The sequence below is a fragment of the Suricata suricatta genome, chromosome 14, assembly GCF_006229205.1.
Source record: "Suricata suricatta isolate VVHF042 chromosome 14, meerkat_22Aug2017_6uvM2_HiC, whole genome shotgun sequence".
NCBI lineage: Eukaryota > Metazoa > Chordata > Mammalia > Carnivora > Herpestidae > Suricata > Suricata suricatta.
Window position 1 is genome coordinate 72,858,293 of NC_043713.1, and position 13,983 is coordinate 72,872,275.

General features: G+C 47.9%; 1 long non-coding RNA gene across 1 annotated transcript; it reads left to right on the plus strand.

Moving 5' to 3' along the window:
- The first annotated feature begins 8,379 nt into the window (after window positions 1-8,379).
- LOC115278425 lies at window positions 8,380-13,584 on the plus strand. The gene is made up of 2 exons (XR_003902884.1): window positions 8,380-8,454; window positions 13,398-13,584. It is a non-coding gene; the product is annotated as an uncharacterized LOC115278425 (long non-coding RNA).
- The last annotated feature ends 399 nt before the right edge of the window (window positions 13,585-13,983 follow it).

The window sequence follows — 13,983 nt, forward strand, 5'->3', positions numbered from 1 at the left end:
GGGAGTAAATGGGGGAGAGGGGTTTTATAAGGACTCAGGGAGGGCCTCTCGGGGGAGGTGACGTCTGAGTTGAGACCTGAAGAGGGAGAAAGAGCCTGCAGTGCAGACACTGGGACCTTAGAATTCCAGTGATAGGGACCAGCAGATGCACAGGCCAGAGGGTGGGTGGGGGGAGAGCTGGGGGCTTTCCAGAAATAGACAGGACAGGGTTTGTGAGGGCAAAGCTGTAGAAGATGAGGTCAGACTTGCAGACAGATCATGTCCTGCCTCAGAGACCAGAGTGAGAAATGGAAATTTTAAGTGTCACTGGAAGTCATTCACTAGAGGGAGAGACACACGATCCAAATTATATTTTAAAGAACGGACTTTGGCTGCTGTGTGTGAACGGCCTGTCGTGGAGCAAGGGTGGAAGCTGAGGGAGCAAGGAGGTGGCAGCATTAGAAATCCTGGTGCCCTGGCCCGGGGGTGGCCTCAGTAGGAAGGAGGAGCTGGATCCCCAATGTATTTTGAAGGAAGGGCCAGCAAGACTTGCTGACAGGTTGATAGGTCTGGGGTAAGGTTGATAGATTTGAACTCATCTGTCTTAATTTAGGTACAATTCTATTTTAATATTAACCTTCCCTTGATGATTAATATTACTGCACTTCAGATTCCCCGGGAGGGCAGGAGGGACGGGCTGTAATGGAGGCTGAGTAAAGTGATCTCAGAGATCCGGCTCGTAGCCCTCTCTGCTCCCGGCTTGTTAAGTGTTGTTGGCTAAATCGCCCCACCTCCCTCCCCACCCCTGGACGTGGGTGATCTCAGTGTCGGATCAGAGGGAGGCTTTCAGGGTAACTTGGGTTCAGACACCAGGAATAGAGCGCAGGAGGTCCGAGAGCAGAGGTGTGCGGGGTAGGGTCACGTGGGGAAGGGTTCACCTCTTTGCTGGCTCGCCCCCCTCCCCTCTGCTCTCCCGCTGTGGTTCTGAGGACCCTCTTCTCCTCTGTCAGGTGGTACCAAACAGGACGGTGGATGGAGAGAGAGTGCGAGAGAGAGAGGGAGAGAGAGAGAGATGGCTGAGTGAGCCCTTTGGGTGCTGCTGTGACATTCAGCTCTGGCAGCTGTGACGTCACTCTAGATGGAGCTTCTGAAACTTGGGCAAGGCAGGTCACCGCTCAGAAATCTGTGCACCCATAGGTTTTCTTTTCCTCACAGCAAACTGGTTGTTCATCAGTGTGCTAATTAGCACTGACCTCGCTTCCAGAATAACTCCTGGGGGTTGGGGTGGGGGGTGGCTGGAGGGGCGTGGGTGGGAGTCCTCCGCCCCTCACCTCCCGGCTGGGCTAGCCGCCTCCTTCCCCCGTGCCACGTTGGTCTCTACTCCTCCATCGTGTTCCCTCTGTCTGCGTCTGACTGAGCTGGGGGCTGGGGCTGGGGGACCCCTGCTCTCCAAAGCAAGAGTTCACTTTTAGATTCCCTTGTTCACATTTTCATTTCACAGCGTGAGACCTCACAGAGACTAGTGTGTGGTTCCTCTTCCGTAGCTTCGCAGGCGCCTCCGTGAAGACAGTGTTTAATCATATGAGTGATGCGAATAGAGAACATTCTGACGGACCGATGGATTGAGTACCTCAGGGCAAGGCAGCAGCTACAGTTGTTAAATAACATTTCCCCCCTATTTATAAAGCTGTGTGCGCTCTATGCGTAACGCTTGGAAAACACAGAAGGGCACAAAGAAAATGAAACAACACATTCCTCTCTGATTCCTCCAGTCGAAAATCACCACTAGCAACACACACACACACACACACACACACACACACACACACACACTAGACTACCAAAAATAGCGCTTTGAATATTCTTCTGTGCTCAGTGATTTTCATGCAGCACTATATTGTGAGCATGCCCCACAATGATATTCTTCTCAACTATGATTTCTTTTTCCAAATGGAAAAGTTTCAAAGAACACAAAACATTTAAAAAAAAAAAAAAGGTCTGCTGTTATTCCCAATCCTCAGGATAACCCTTATCACTTAAAAATATTTGTCACCTTGGGGTGCCTGGGTGGCTCAGTCGGTTAGGCCTCCAATTCCTGATGTCGGCTCAGGTCATGATCTTGGCTCAGGTCGTGATCTCACGGTTCATGGGATTGAGCCCCGCATTTTAGTGCAGAGCCTGCTTGGGCTTTTCTCTCTCTCTCTCTCCCACTGCCCCTTCCCTGCTCGCTCTCTCTCTCTCAAAATAAATAAACATTAAAAAAATTAAACAATATACTTGTCAGCTTTCCCCCCATGTATCTGCGCACTAGAATGTAACCCCAGTAGTGTCTTGGCTTGTTTTTTTCCGCTCCTGTGTCCTCAGCACCTAGACTATGTCCCACATGTAGTGGTGCTCAGTAAATATTGTTGAAGGAATATTTAACAGAGTTCCTGGAGGAGAGTAAGCTTGCATATTTTTGGGGAATGCCTGGAAAACCCTAATTGGGGTTCCTAATTTTGGGGAACGCTCAGAAAAGCTGCATTTCCTGCTTTCTGGGAAGAAGACTGGAGTTAGCCTTTGAGAAGGAATGCCCCTTGATTCTCGGTGAGCAGAAAATAAGAAAAATGATCTGTCCACAGTTCTTGGGGAGACCCTGAGAGCCCAAACACTGAAGCCACAGATGAAGCTGTTAAGTTTTCTAAGGAGAACCTAATGCAAACCGTGTGTGTGTGTGTGTGTGTGTGTGTGTGTGTGTGTGTGTGTGTGTGTGTGCTGGCGGAACGTGCCCCTGCAGGGCTGGAGAAGAATCTGCTTCCACACTGGGAGGCGGGCTGCCCCAGACCGGATGTGCTCATTTGCTCTTGGGGGATGGGGTGTGTCTTCTCATCTGAGCCTTTTCTCATTGGTGTTGGGGTTTGAGGGCCAGATGGTGGCAGGAGGGACGTGCAGGTTTGATCTTCCCCTCACCTGAGGCTGGAGGCGAAAGGGAGGGCATGGTGAGGAGGACCCAGTTCTCCAGAGTTGGTCCCTCTCCCAGGGGTGATGTGTAAGACCCAGCAGATGGAGCCAGAGATGTCTGTCCAGGCAATGCGGTTGTCTTGTTTGGCCGGGAGGCTTGCTGCAGCCACGAGAGGACTTCTCCACGGAGATGTCCCCCTCGTTCATGAGGGGGTGTTGTTGGCCTCCTGGCAGGAAGTCTTCTTCCTTATCTTTCTTGGTCTGGAAGGAGCATGGTGGGAACTTGAAGCGGTGGAGACCCCCACCCCCAGCCCAGAATGTCTTCAGTGCTCAGTGAGCAGCTCTTGTCAGGGACCTTGAATGTGGTGGCTGCTCCTCAGGATGGAGAGAGAGGAAACCTTATTAACAGTGGTTCTAAATTGGGGCACTGGGTGGCTCCGTTGGATGAGCGTCTGACCTCAGCTCAGGCCATGATCTTGCTGTTGGTGAGTTTGAGCCCTGCATCTGTGCCGACAGCTCAGAGCCCGGAGCCTGGTTTGGATTCTGTGTCTCCCTCTCGCCCCTGCTTGCATGTGTTCCCTCTCTTTCTCTCAAAAATAAACATAAAAAATTAAAAAAAAAAACAATGGTTCTAAATTAACCTCCACGGTGCGATGTCTCTCTTCTTACCTTGCTGTCTGTAATAGTATTGCACAGTCTGAGGTCTGTCGATGTTTGAAATGCACTTGTGGGGAGAAGCACTGGGTGTTATATGGAAACCAATTTGACAATAAACTATTAAAAAAAGAAAAAAAAAAGAAATGCAAATTCCCCCGGCCCACCAATACCATGTCTAGGAATCTCATCTCAGTACTAGTGTGATGGACAGAGAGGCATGATGTGTTGATGTTTTCTGCAGCATCAAACAAAAGGGGTTGTTTGTAATTGCTCAAAACTGGGAATAAGCTAAGAGTCCATCTAGTGGGGACTCCTGGACAAGCCATGCACCAGAGTGAGGCAGACCCGCACCTGTGGATGTAGGTGTTTCTTGGACACACGCCCCTGGGGAACAACATATGGAAAATGATCCCATTCATTCGAGAAACACAGAACCGATGCAGGAATGTGTTTCCATGTGTACGTCAGTGCACAGAACATTGTGCAAGCATGCCTGTTCAAACAGCTGGGGTGACTTCCAAGGGAGGCAGTGGGATTATGTGTGCGGAGTCTGTGTGGGTGTAATGATGGCAATTGAAGTAACAGGTGACGTTTGTTGAATGCTTGCCCTGGGCTAAGCACTGCAGAACAACTTTATTTGAAGGCGTTAACCTATCCAATCCTAATAATGACCCTATGAATTATGATTAGAGTCTTTATTTTACAGGAGGAAATGAAGGCACAACTCTAGGGGGTGCGATATACATAGAGAACAGTAGGAACTGTGGCCCTGGAATTGTGCAGGGCAGAACAGCAAAGAAATGAGGCAAAGGTGCTGATTTAAGAGGCGGAGTCAGGATTTGAAGCACTATGCTTTCCTGCCTCCGCTGCCTATCCGCCCCCCGCCGACCCCTTAAAACTAATTTTTACAGTGGGATTTTCAGGTACTTCATATGTGTTAAACACACACACACAAAGCCTATGGCCTGGCTTCACCCAGATATTTTTGAGGGCTGTGTGGTGAGTCTGGTGGGGGGAACAGCATCTTGCTTCTGGGGTTGGTCCCAACAGAATACAGAGATGGGACAGCAGGATGCCAAGCTCAAAAGGCCGTGTGGGGTCACTCCTGAACCCAGGTGAATAGATTCCTGGGGAACCTTTAGAAACAGCTGGGACTAATTCTAAGCAATCAGGCTGCTATGGGCTTGTGCCTTGAAAACTTCAGAATCAAGTGAACTCTTCTCAAGGAATAAAAGCCTTCATTATGTATTTACAGGAGGGTGGCTCCTGGGGCATGAGGGATTACCTAATAATACTACCCATAGAACAAAAACAGGATGGCATAGTGTATGCTGACTGGCTTTTCATTCAACGTGTCACGAAATAACACCAGGTCTCCTCTGAAAAACGGTAAGGTAGCTGTATACTTGCATTGCCGTCTGTAATGTGGGGGTGGACTATAATTTGCTCCCTAATTCCCTGGAAAGCACCAATGTCACTTCTGTGCAATGCTGCCGGAATGTGCTGCGGTTGCACTGGCTCGGATCCGAATGTGCCTCCAACTTACCCAGGAAGCTCACAAAAAATGCAGATTTCCGGGCTCACTCTGTGCATAACTATCTACTCCAACACAAATTACCCCGAAACTGAACGGCTTAAATCAACAATGGATTTTTGCTTCACCTAGTTTTTGAGGCTCAGGAACCAGGTAGCATCTTGCCCGATGGGTTTGGCATGTGGTTCCTTATGAGGTTGCACTCAGAGCTTGGCAGGAGCCAGGGGACTGATTTCTTGGGTCACAGAACTCAGGTCCTCAGCTCGTGGAAGCTCGCGTCACGCTGGCTGAGCGTCCTCATGACACAGTGTCTGACTTCCCCCAGAACAGGTGATTCAGGAGATAGCGAGGTAGAAGGTGTGATGTTGTGTATGACTTGGCCACAGAAGTCAGCTTCCACAATAGCCTGGTGGTTACACAGTGTTACGGACTGAGCATCTGTCCCTATGTTAAAACCCTAATCCCCAAAGGGAGGGGCTAGGAAGTGGGGCCCTTCCGAAGTGATTGGGTCACGAAGCCCTCCATGAATGACTCCATGAGTGACTTCTTTATAAAAGGGACAGAGAGAGCTCCCTTGCCCCTTTCTGCCAGGTAGGACACAGCAAAAGGATGGTGATCTATGAACTAGGAAGTGAGCCCCACCACCTTGATCTTGGACTTCCCAGCTTCTAGAGCTTGTGAAATAGTTTATTGTTTACATCAACGCCGTATATGGTGTTTTTTTGTTATTGCCGCCTGAGCTAACTAAGACAACAGGTCAGTTCTCTTCAAGGCTGAGGGGACTATACAAAAGGCTGCAAATATCAGAGAGTCACTGGGAGGCAGGAATCATTGGGGACCATCTTGGAGGCTGGATACCAGAGTCTGATTTCACAGGCGTGTGGGGTAGAGCTTAGGGGTCCACCATTTTAACAAGTGCCCAGGCGACTGCTGTATTAATCCAACACAGACTGACTGGCTCGGTGATCAGTCCCCATTCCAGATGCCTACACAGAGGCTCCGAGACTTTGCTCTTCCTGGGTGCTGAGAGTGAGGGGTGAGGACTGCTGTTTGGTTCCTTTGGTTTATATACATATAGTAGAAGAGTTTGGACAATCCTGAAAATGACTCCTGGGCTAGTAAATGGACCTTAGAAGAAAAGACAATGGACAGATCTGTTCAGTGGCTTAAGGAGCCCCACTCTGGAGGCACTCTGACCAAGAATTTAGGTGTTCCTTCTGAACCTCAGGTTCTCCATTTATAAAACAAAAGTAATTATTACAGTGAGTGTGTGTGACTTTGAGATTAAAAAAGAGCAAAAAACCTAAATGATCATTCTGGGGATCAAAGACCCCCTTGAGAAGTACATGGTAGCTCTGGGTCCTGCAGGGTATCACTTATGTATGCATACCTTTCCCCTCTTCTGGTAACATCACTGATTTGTAGTGAGGAGCCATCTCTTCCTCTGGGCAGTGGGATTTGGATTAGTCAGTCTTATCCAGGCTCCCTTGGTAGGCATCCTGAGGCCTGGCCAATCAGAACATGTATTGCATCCTCTAGCACAATGGCTGGTTCAGGAAAGGCACATGACTGCAGAACTGGTCCAATCAAAATGCATTCCAGGACTGGGGCACCTGAGTGGCTCAGGTCATGATCTTTCCATTCTGTGAGTTCCAGACCCACACGGGTCTCTGTGCTGACAGTGTGGAGCCCGCTTGGGATTCTCTCTCCCTCTCTCTTTCTCTCTACCCTTCCCGACTTGCACTCTCTCTCTCTCAAAATAAGTAAATAAATTAAAAAGAAAAAGAAAAAAGAATGTCGGGACACCTGGGTGGCTCAGTTGGTTAAACAACTGACTTCTGTTCTGGTCATGATCTCACAGTTTGTGGGTTTGAGCCCCCACATCAGGCTCTGTGCTGACAGCTCAGAGCCTGGAACCTGCTTCAGATTCTGTGTCTCCCTCTCCCTCTTCCCCTCTTACACTCATACTCTGTCTCTCAAAAATAAATAAACGTTAAAAAAAAAAAAGGAATGCATTCCAGGACTAAGGAGAGAGGTACTGCTACAGAGATATTCTTTTTTTGCTGGGATCTCTAGCTGGTGGGAGGTAAGCAAGGAGCAGTCATTTGTCATTTTGTTATGCTGGGGAAACACCACCCTGAGAGTAAAGCCACCAGAGACACAAAGTAGAAAAGAACCAAGTGCTGATGCTGCCTTGTGAGTGCCTGGACGAAGCCACACTTGAACTTCCAGGTTCTACCAGTCAGCAAATTCCCCTTTAAGCTTAATTACTTTGAGTTGGGTTTCTGACACTTGCAAAGTCTTGAGTAATATAGCAACTGAGGTGAGGCCATTTTGAAATGCTAAAAGCACCAAATAAATGCAAATTATCTGTATTAAATTTTCATGCATTTGGTGCCTTTGATGGTGAGGCGGCAAGGTGATATTTTCCTGGATCACTCTCCCGTTCTCTTGGGGAAAGAAATTATTTTGTTTGTTGTGAGAAGCAGACACTTGGCCACTCTCAGAGAAATAACATAATTCTGTTTCTCGCAGTGTGAACATGTCTTCAGAATGGCATATCTGCTGTGCTGGACCATGCAGCACAGTAAGTATGTGCTTACTGTATACCAGGCACTCTCCTCTACAGAAGTGAATTTGTTTCCAATTCACTGGAAAAACAAAACAAAACAACCAAACCCCAAATGAACAGAATTTATAGTTTTGGCTTTTTCTTTTCCCTCTAGGTCATTGGCTCTTGCTACTGGCTTCTATTAGAATTTGGTATGATATGATAGTTGATTTTGCACAAAGTTTTATAAGGCAGGATAATCAATTGAGATATTACTTTGTGTTTTGTTTTACTACATCAGAATGGAGGGGCATTATTTGTAAATTCTCCTTTGTAGTGGATACTGCTAAGAAAGGAGAAAAGATGGACATGACGTAGGCAGCCGTTCAATGTCTGCTCCTGTTGGTACTCAACAAATGTTTGTTTCCTCCTCTCTTTCCTCTTGCGTCTTGTTACGCATCACGACAAAGTGGACAAGTAGTCATCTGTAGGCAGAGCTGTCCCGGGGGAGTCGAAACCTACTCTGTAAAGCCTGTGAATTCACATCCGGCAGAGGACTGGGTTAATGAGAGCTTTCAGGGACGCTGTAGGAGACTGAAGGGCTCAGAGTCCATTGCCTCTCACAGAGTGTCTCCATTCAGAGCTCAACAATGATGTGCAGCCCAGATGACGCTGATGTCACAAAGGGAAGGATAGGGAGACAAGTGTCCTTGAGGAGCAGGGAAATGGCAGGAGTGGTGGGAGTGGAGGGAGGCTCCTCAACACCAGGAGGGGGCTGGTTGGAGTTCTGCAGGTGCCGTGATTCTCCACAGGATCCCGAGGGGGGGTGGCTGCCACGCCCCTGGTGGTTGGGATGGGGTGGTGTGGAATGAATGGGGTGCACTTAAGGAAGCCGGACCCTGGCTATTGGGGCTCTCAGTCTGTACAAAGACTTCTGTGGACAAACAAACAATTCTCTAGAGCTGGATGATAGCCCATTAGCAACACATAGGGAACTGAAGACCAGAGGCCTACCTTTTGTTTCCTGAGCTCCACACGAAGCCTCTCAGATTCCGAGCCACCTCAGAAATGTGGAAGGACTGAGGCGCCTGGGTGGCTCAGTCAGTTAAGTGCCTGGCTCTTGATCTCTGCTCAGGTCATGAGCTCATGGTTCCTGAGATGGATCCTGTGTCGGCCTCCACATTGGCAGTGTGGAGCCTGCTTGAGAACTTTTCTCTCCCTCTCTCTCTGCTCTTCCTCCACTCTCTCTCACACTTGTTCTCTCTCTCAAGTAAATAAACTTTAAAAAATAAATTAGAAAGGAATGCGGAAGGACCACCCCAAAATACGGAATTGAATTTCTCACCAACCCTATAGGATGGGGTGGGGGAGGAGGTTCAGAGTTGATTATAAAAATGAGCATGGCAATCATTGTGTATTTGAGCTTGCAGCTTGAGTCTTTTATTTTGTTATTATTTTTTTTTAATGTTTATTTATCTTGGAGAGAGAGAGCAGGCAGGGGAGGGGCAAAGAGAGAAAGGAAGACACAGAATCTGAAGCAGACTCCAGGCTCTGAGCTGTCAGTACAGAGCCTGATACAGGGCTTGAACCCACGGGCCCCGAGATCATGACCTGAGCTGGAGTCAGATGTGTAACCAACTGAGCCACCCAGGTGCCCCATGCAGCCTGAGTCTTTTAAACAGAGCTGTCATGAATTGAAGGTTTACTTGCACCAGGCACTGTGAGGAATCTTGTAATTTATGGTGTTGCCTTTACCCCTCAAAGCCACCCCATCATATTAGGAGGTATTATTACATTTTATAGGTAAGGAAATGGACTCTCAGTGGATTTAGACTGCTTGTTGTATGTTATTGGTGCTCCTCTGCACTTACTCCCTTGAGTCTTTCCATTTCAGAGTTCATGGGCTAGACTTCCAACCCCTGACATCTGCAGCCTTTTGCCTGAGGGGATCCCTCTGACCACCAGAGACCCCATGCAGAGCAGGCCAGAAGTAGCAGGGAGTTAATGCCTCCAGGGGCAGCCCTCAAATGGTGATTTATAGAAGTGGGTGCATAAACACCCCAGCTCCCTTGCTCCTTGGATGAGATCGTGTCCATCACTAGCTCCCAAGAGTTCCCAGCAGAATTCAATCCCAGTTGTCCTCCTTGGTAGCTTCCTTAATACATACCCTGCATGGCCTCCTGTCTTCTCCAGTCCCCTGGTGGTGCCTCATGAGGTCACTGCTTCAATCAACTACTTGCACTCAGACCCTTGTCCCAGAGAAAGTTTCTGAGTGATTCCAAACTGAGATACTTGACTATGATATATAGTGAATTGAGGAGCCGGGATTTGAAACCCATTCTGAATCTCGCCGATGCCTGTGCACTGAGCCACTGCTCTAGAGCTTTCTTTGAAGCTCGATATACCAGCATTCCAGTGTCTGCAAGGGGCACCATGATGTACAAGTTCTCTGCCACTCAATGAACTTGAAAGCAGTGATCTTGCTAGACATGTGCAAGGGAGGGTGAGCATGTCCTTCGCAGATGCCCAGTCTTTCTTCACAAGGCAGTGGCAGGGAGAGTGGCTTCCATAGGCCTGTTGCAGGGTGGAGTTCTGTGCTTTGTTGGGAGGGAGGAGGGAGGCGTCTGCTGCTCCTAGAAAGGCCCTTTGAGCTGATGCTGACTCTAGTTAACATGCAGCCTGAGTACTTCTTCTCCAAGCCGGCCGTCTCTCAGCTGGGCGATAAAGTAATTTAACTAGGGCTGTCTTTCAGGCTAGAGCTCCTGGAGATTGCTCCTCATTTATCACAGAGGAAAAAATTGGGATCTGGAGCCCATGGGCTGCCAGCATCATCTAGGCTGCGTCATTGATCTTTGAGTGTGAGCTCTGCACTGGGTAATGGAGTCAGAGCCTGTACACTCGAGTAGCCATGAAAGCCCTTCTCAGCCGGGTCCTCTGCCTGATGTGAATTCTGTGGCTTCGTGTTTGGTCATGGCCAACTGGGTGGGAGTTGATGGACCCCAGGAAGAGTCTTCTGCCTCCACATGCCCGCTCTGCTGGTTTGTCGTGATGTTTCTCAAAAGAGAAGGGAGAGGAGAGTGAAAAATACATAGATTTAGCACTCTTGCCGTGGAAATTGCATGCTTGCTTTCATGGAGGGGGTCTGCGAACTTTCTGTAGAGGGCCCAAGAGTAAATATTCTAGGCTTTGTGAGCTACATGGTCTCCGTGGAAACTGGCCAGCCCTGTCATTGTAACACAATAGGGCTGATTTGGCCAGCCAGCCTACCCTCTTTCCTAACGGTGCCTGATTTTTATCCACTTCTCCCCACCTGTCTCTTGTGTTCCTGGAAGACTGACTCTACCCCCTAACCACCAGGGTGGGGTTTGATCCGCTTAAGCTCATCAGCACAGTCCATTTACCTGGACACTGATTGGTTCAGAGGTGGGCATGTGATCTAAGTCGGTCCAATCAGAGTGAACGTCAGGACTCTTGCTTGTGATGTTGGAAGGAGGACATTGTGTGTGTGTGTGTGTGTGTGTGTGTGTGTGTGTGTGTGTGTGTTTATTGTGTAGGTTTCAGACATGAGGCCTGGAATTGCGGCAGCCTGTTGGTGGAGGAAGTCAATCAGTGAGGAAGTAAGAATCAAGAGAATTAGAAATGAAGAGTGGGGTCCTGAGAATTTCCAGTTATATATTACTTTTTTTTAAATGCCAGTGTAAGTTTTAGGTACTTGTAGCAGTATGGATGATCTTACTAGACTTTTATATGGCTAAACATTGTACTTTACTGGTATCACTAAATTTAATGTTTGTTTTTGTGACAGAGAGAGACAGAGCATGAGTGGGGGGAGAGAGCGAGAGAGGTGGGAACACAGAATCAAAAGCAGGCTCCAGGCTCCAAGCTGTCAGCAAAGAGCCCGACGTGGGAACTGTGAGATCCTGACCTGTGCCAAAGTCAGATGCTTAACCAACTGAGCCACCCAGGTGCCCCCAAATATCACCTAATTTAATAGCTGTATCAACTCTGGGGTGCCTGGTTGGCTCATTCAATAGAGCAATGCAACTCTTGATCTCAGGGTCCTGAGTTCAAGCCCCCCAATGGGCATGGAGCCTACTTAAAAAAAAATGTCATAGCAACTCTATACAGAAGACCTTCTCATTTGTATTTAAGAGATGTTGAAACTAAGACATAAAAAAGATTAACTGGCTCTTCTAAAGTCACACAGTGTCGACACTATCATGCATGACCATTTTGAACCCCTCTTCCATTCCCTAATTCTGGCACCAGACCCTGCACCGTGACCATGGAGATTGGTGGTTATAGAGAGGGGCATATGATGCAAGCTGGGCCAATCAAAATGCTTCTCTGGGACTGTTCTTTCTGGAGGTGGAGGAAAAGAGCTCTCTCTGGTTGTACAGCTCCTCCTTCTAGAAATTTCTTTTCCATTCATATCCACACAAGTAGAGAGAACAGCTATGTTACCACTTGACCCTGCCTCTGGACACAGCTGACCTGTTTAAGGGTGAAAACTTGACCCAAGAAAGGCTAATCTGTTCTGTAGTGGTGTTGCTGTACACCCACAAGTTCTCTGATACTCTTCCTTCCAAGCAGTGAAGCCCAACTTCCCTCCCCTTGAATATGGGCTGCACTTAGTGTCTTGCAATGAATTGAATGATGGTTTGTGACTTCTGAGGCAGGTCATAAAAAGGATAGTTTCTGCCTGAGGTTCTCTGTCTTGGACCACTGACCTCAGGGGAAGCCGGCTGCCATGTTTGATTGAGGACATTCAGGCAGCCTATAGAGATGCCCATGTGGTGAAGAACTGTAACCAGAACTAACTTCCCAGCCACATGCATGAACTATTTTGGAAATGGATTCTGTAGCCCCTTCTGGCCTTCAGATGACTTCTGGAATATGAGAGAGTCTGAGCCATGACCGCTCAGCTAAGCTGCCCCTGGATTCCTGACCCACAGAAACTATGTGAGATTATAAATGTGGTTGTTGTTTTAAGCCACTCAGTCTTGGGATCATTTGTTATGCAGCAGCAGATAATTGCTACAAAACTTTCACTAAGATTTTTGGGCTTGGGATTGAGAGAGTCCGGCCAGGTGGATTTAGGATCTCTTGGTAGCTATATCTCCTATCATAAAGGTCAGGGTGTCTGAAGAAGATGGTTGTGTGTGCATGTGTGTGTGTGTGACAGAGAGAGAGAGAGGGAGAGAATGCCTACCTAGCATCTCTTCTCCCTTTGTTGGTGACAGTACCCTGATTTTCCATGGCACCAACCACCCTTTTCTCACTGTGAATTCATGTGGGTAGAGTAGGACTGATTTCACAAATCTCTTCCAGGATAAACATGTCATTTTCTTTTTTTTTTCTTTTTAATTTTTTTAAGTTTTTATTTATTTTTGAGAGAGAGAGGAAGACAGCATGAGCAGGGGAGGGTCAGAGAGAGAGAGAGGAGACACAGAATCTGAAGACAGGCGCCAGGCTCTGAGCTAGCTGTCAGCACAGAGCCCGACACAGAACTCGAACCCATGCACCGCGAGATCATGACCTGAGCCGAAGCCGGACGCCCAACCGACTGAGCCACTTAGGCACCCCAGCATGTCATTTCCATAGTCCTAGCACATATACAAGGAGTTCCTGAAGTCACAGTTCTATGATCCAGTAACTCCCATCCTGCCCCCCAACCCCACACTTTTTTTCTTTTTTTTTTTGCTAAAGCTGGTTTGACTTGGCTTTCACTTACAGGTGGAAGAGACCAGTCTGAAACGGACCAGAGATGAGCAACAGAGGGAGATGAAATTTCCGATGGTGTCTCAGTTCTGGTATCCAGCTGTTCCTGAAACCCAGCCAAGCCCCGCCTTTAATAATAGCAGGAGCAGCAGCAACAACAAACATTTACTGAATGCCTGTAATAAATCCCACCTTTTGCTAATTTAGCTTCTCTTACTTGCAACCCAGAAAGTCTTAAAGAGCATGATATCCATTGCAACAATATCTGGAAGGGGAGAGAATGTGCTAAGGGAATGTGCTCAGGGAAAAAAATTTAAATCAAGGTTTACAAAAAGACACAAGTGGGAAATCATGCAAGACGGTAACTGAGTCATGCATAAATTTTGCCTAGACCTTCTCTGTGCTTAAGGCCCCTTGTGCGCGGAGCACAGCCCCACAGGGTGGCTGGCCTTCATGGATTGGATGCCAAACAGATTCAGGCAGGGGGGCCGGGCAGAGAAGACAAAGCAAGGCACATTTCTGAAAGTCTTCTGAATATTTAAAATTAGGACCTAAATCTATCTTCTTATTAAGAATGGCAGGGATGGGAGATGGTGCTGGA